Raw genomic sequence first — 6,023 nt, forward strand, 5'->3', positions numbered from 1 at the left:
TGACCAAAAGTTATATTTTCGAAAGGAATATTCTCAGAATTAATATCATCTTTGATTTTTTGTATTATTCTTTCACCAAAAAGTTTAGGTAAGCCTGCAATAAACCTTTCTTTCCAGAAAGCTTGATCACAGTCACTTCTTTTGAGGACTTGAGTTATGAAAACATCTTTATACCATCTATAATCAGATAAGGAAGGACATCTAAGATTGATCAGAACTATGGAAGAACTATTATATTCTTCCCTAGGATTTCGTATAAAATACATTGAAATGGTAACAACAAGGAAATCACAAGCATCGCTTGTTTCTTTGATTTCTCCATTTTGGTCTTCAATATTTACCATATGGTTAAGAATCTGTTCTTTGTTTTCTAAATCTAAAGCATTATCCCACCAATTTTTTAATTGACCTGTAAAGCCATTAACAAGGAGGACACATGCTTCTTTTTCAGTAATTCCATTATACCTATAAGCAATTTTTGCCATTCCCATTTCTTGTAAGGTATTAAGGATTTCATATTCAGATTTTCCATCTATATTCCATTCTGTTATCGAATTCCCATCATAGCTAGATTTATGAAATTGTCCTCTTTCTTCATAAAGCATGTCAGCTGGTGAAGGTTTATTCATAAACTTTTTTCCCCTGAAAATTCTGTTTATCTTGGGGGGAAGTTATCAGATTCTTTGAAGACGTCTTCTAGGGTTTTGACAGATTCTTCTTCCTCTGAAGAGGAATAACTTGACTGTTCCGTACTTGATTCATGATTTTCTTTAATAATATTGGTATTTGAAGTACTTGGTTCACTAAGCTTTTCAGAAATCTTTTCTAAAAGCCTTTCAGTTTTTTAGGTTAAAAGTGACTCTTTTATTTTTTAAAATGTCATTACTTTTGAAAAAAGGTCTAGAAGTATCATTAAGAATACTTTGTTTGATAGGTGGAAAACCGTTTGTAGAAATAGTATCTAATTGGTTTGCAATAGTATTAAGAATTTGGTTTGCGTAGTGTATTGTTGGATACCATTAACAATTAGGGTCATTAACAATTATTTTATCATTTTTAGAAGAATACCATTTTTTAGTGAGACTTGTATTAACCTCTACCGTGGATTCTTTGAAACAATTATTCCAGCCTTCAGAGGATAGAAATATAGCTATGAAATCGTAGAAAAGAAAATTTGATTTTATCTTTTTCATTTCTTTTATCCATTCTTTTTTAATTTTTCTTCTAATCTTATGATCCAACATACTGAACCATTTTTCCTTTTCTTTGTAAAAAGGATTGTTTAATTCTTCGTTTAAATAAACCATATCAGGTTTAAACTCTTCATTAAAAGTTATGACCATAGTACTTCTAGTAGGTGAGTAAGGGTCACCTATATTTTCTTCGACAGTTAAATTTGGCTGAGGTATGGGGGTTTTGAAAGTCCAATATCTTTCCGAAGATAAAACTCCTGCTGTTTCTGGAATTTAAGAAAGAATTTGTTCTATCAAATTTGACTATTACAGTCCATCAGGTTCTTCAATGATTTCTGGTGGTTCAGTTTTCTCTAAATTTCTATGGGCTTGTGGTTCTTTTATGATAAACTGACTTAGAATTGTAATGTGATTCCATTTAAGTCTTTTAGGAGTATAGGTGGTAGATTGTTCTACATCAACCAGTAAGAGGATAGTTTCTCCTTTTGAAAAAGGACTCCCACTGAATTTAGGATTTAAGTTTGAAGACATAAGTCTAAGATAGAACCTAAACATGATTGCAAAATTTTTACATTCACGAAACTCATCTCCTTGTATTTGGACATCAATGTATTTTTTATAGATTCTCTATTAAGGAGGGGAAAACTTTACGATCTTTGCAATATGCGACCAGTTTCTTCCATCTAAACCAATTCCTAATCTAAGTCTTTATCCCCTTTTTGAATATGGCTAGTAAATTTAGAAATCTGTTAAGTAGTGAAATTCATGCCCCTATTGATTATTCAAATTGGACTATCCCTAAAGAAAAAGTACAAAAAATTGCAAATGAAACACTCTATAAACAAACTAGATGCACTACAAACACACTACACACAATGAATTGCAACTATACACAAACTAGATACACACAATGAATTACATTATACACAAAATACACACATGACACACACTATAAACCAAATACATATACTAGACACTATACATACAGAATTATACAAACAGACAGCTACATACATAAAATACACATAAACAAAAAATACAAACAAAGCACACACAATAAACACACATTGGACACACGCTATACACAATGTTCATAAAACAAAACAGACAGAACGCACATTATACATAATACACAAAGTGTAACGCACAACACATTATAAAAAAATATACAAAAAGCTATACAAAAAAACACAGTATATATGCTAAAAAAAACACACAGTATACATGTACAAAAAATACACAAATGTCACACACAATAACACCCTATGCACAAAATACATGCACTGGACGCACACTAATACACAAAATTCACATTCTATACACAATACAAGCACATCACATGCATACACAAAATACACACTACATAAATTACAAATAACAAAGTATATACATAGAATACACACATTTCACGCACAAAATACACACACTACATTATACAGAAAATGCACATTATACATAGGACACAAAATACACTCTCTATACAGACTATTCACAATATACACAAACTATACACTAAATATACATGTACAAAAATACACACTATAAGCACCATACACAAAGTACACGCTCTATACACAAAATACAAGCACATTCATATACACACATAACACAAAATACACACAACATAGATTGCACATAATACACGACGCTATACCCAAAGTATATACACAAAATACATATAGCACACAATACACACCCAAAGTATATACACAAAATACATATAGCACACAATACACACCGTGCTCAAAATACATTGCACACACTACACACAAAATATATATACAATATACACAAAACAATGCTACACCATATACACAAATACACACCATGTGCTCATAATACATATATTGAACACAATACACACAATACACATACTACTCACACCACATGCATTATAACAAACACACACTATAGAAAAAATATGTGCGTAAGGAAAATACAAACTAAACATATTATACGCAAAATACATGCACTGTAAACGCAAAACACGGACTATGTGCTACACACACTACAGAAAATACACAATACACAAACTACATAAAACACGCATTATAGAAAATAAACTCGCATATAGAAAATACACACTGCACATACATATGCACAGAAATACATGTACTGCAAATACACTGCACACAATACACAAACTACATAAAACACGCATTATAGAAAATAAACTCGCATATAGAAAATACACACTGCACATACATATGCACAGAAATACATGTACTGCAAATACACTGCCCACTCAGTTACACAACCGATAAACAAAATAAATGCACCATAAATACAAAATACAAAATACAAAATACAAAATACAAATAATGCGCTGCACACTCACCACAAAATAAATAATACAGACTAACACTAAACTCGCACACTATACACAAAACGAACACACTACACGCACACTATACATCAAAGATCACACACTGCACAAAATACACAAATTATACACAGATTATACATAAAATACATACATTACTCACATCATACACAAACTACACTACACATTACAGACACTATACACAAGATACCCACATTGCACATATTTTAAACCAAATATACACTACATACAAAATACACACTAACATTACAGAAACTATACACACAATACCCACATTACACATATTTTACACCAAATATACACTAGATATACATACAGAAAATGCACATTATACATAGTACACAAAGTGTAACACACAACACATTATAAAAAAATATACAAAAAGCTACACAAAAAAAAACACAGTATATATGCTACAAAAAACACACAGTATACATGTACAAAAAATACACACATCACACACAATAACACCCTATGCACAAAATACATGCACTGGACGCACACTAATACACAAAATTCACATTCTATGCACAATACAAGCACATCACATGCATACACAAAATACACACTACATAAATTACAAATAACAAAGTATATACATAGAATACACACAATGCATAAAATAAATGCACTAAATATACAATACACACAGTTTACATACACGTACGCAAACAAAACACACAACACAATATAAACACAACAAAAAGACTAAATACACCTACACTATACAAAAAAACATAGTACAGGTGCTTCCAAAAACACACTATATATAATAAATATACATGTACTGAAAATACGCAAAATTCAAACAAAGACTACACGCAAATTGCAAATGAAACTCTCTATAAACAAACCAGATACACTACAAACACACTACACACAATGCATTGCAACTATACACAAACTAGATAGATTAATTACATTATACACAAAATACAAACATTACACACACTATAAACCAAATACATATACTAGACACTATACATACAGAATTATACATACAGACAGTTACATACATAAAATACACATATACAAAAAATACAAACAAAGCACACACAATAAACACACATTGGACACACGCTATACACAATGTTCATAAAACAAATAGACTAAATACACAAAACAGACAGAACCCTAAAATTACACAGACTATAAACAAAATACAAACATTTCACGCACAAAATACACACACTACATTATATAGAAAATGCACATTATACATAGGACACAAATACACACTCTATACAGACTATTCACAATATACACAAACTATACGCTAAATATACATGTACAAAAATACACACTATAAGCACCATACACAAAGTACACGCTCTATACACAAAATACAAGCACATTCATATACACACATAACACAAAATACACACAACATAGATTGCACATAATACACAAGACGCTATACCCAAAGTATATACACAAAATACATATAGCTGAGTGGGCAGTGTATTTTTTGTACATGTATATACATACAGAAAATGCACCTTATACATAATACACAAAGTGTAACACACAACACATTATAAAAAATATACAAAAAGCTACACAAAAAAAACCCAGTATATATGCTACAAAAAAACCCCAGTATACATGTACAAAAAATACACACATATCACGCACAATAACACCCTATGCACAAAATACATGCACTGGACGCACACTAATACACAAAATTCACATTCTATACACAATACAAGCACATCACATACATACACAAAATACACAATACACACAGTTTACATACACGTACGCAAACAAAACACAACACAATATAAACACAATAAAAAGACTAAATACACCATACACTATAAAAACACACACAATACAATATAAACACAACAAAAAGACTAAATACACCTACACTATACAAAAAAACATAGTACATGTGCTTCCAAAAACACACAATATATAATAAATATACATGTACTGAAAATACACAACATACAAACAAACACTACATACAAATTACAAATGAAACACTCTATAAACAAACTAGATGCACTACAAACACACTACCCACAATGCATTGCAACTATACACAAACTAGATAGATTAATTACATTATACACAAACTACACACATTACACACACTATAAACCCAATACATATACTACACTATACATACAGAATTATACATACAGACAGCTACATACATAAAATACACATATACAAAAAATACAAACAAAGCACACACAATAAACATACATTGGACACACACTATACACAATGTTCACAAAACAAAAAGGTTAAATACACTATACACAAAATAGACAGAACCCTAAAATTACACAGACTATAAACAAAATACAAACATTTCACTCACAATATACACATACTACATTATACAGAAAATGCACATTATACATAGGACATAAAATACACGCTCTATACTCAAAATACAAGCACCGCACATACACACACTACATAAATTACACATAACACACACGCTATAGACAAAATATATAAACAAA

This window comes from Salvia splendens, chromosome 3 (assembly GCF_004379255.2).
Source record: "Salvia splendens isolate huo1 chromosome 3, SspV2, whole genome shotgun sequence".
NCBI classification, from domain to species: Eukaryota; Viridiplantae; Streptophyta; class Magnoliopsida; order Lamiales; family Lamiaceae; genus Salvia; species Salvia splendens.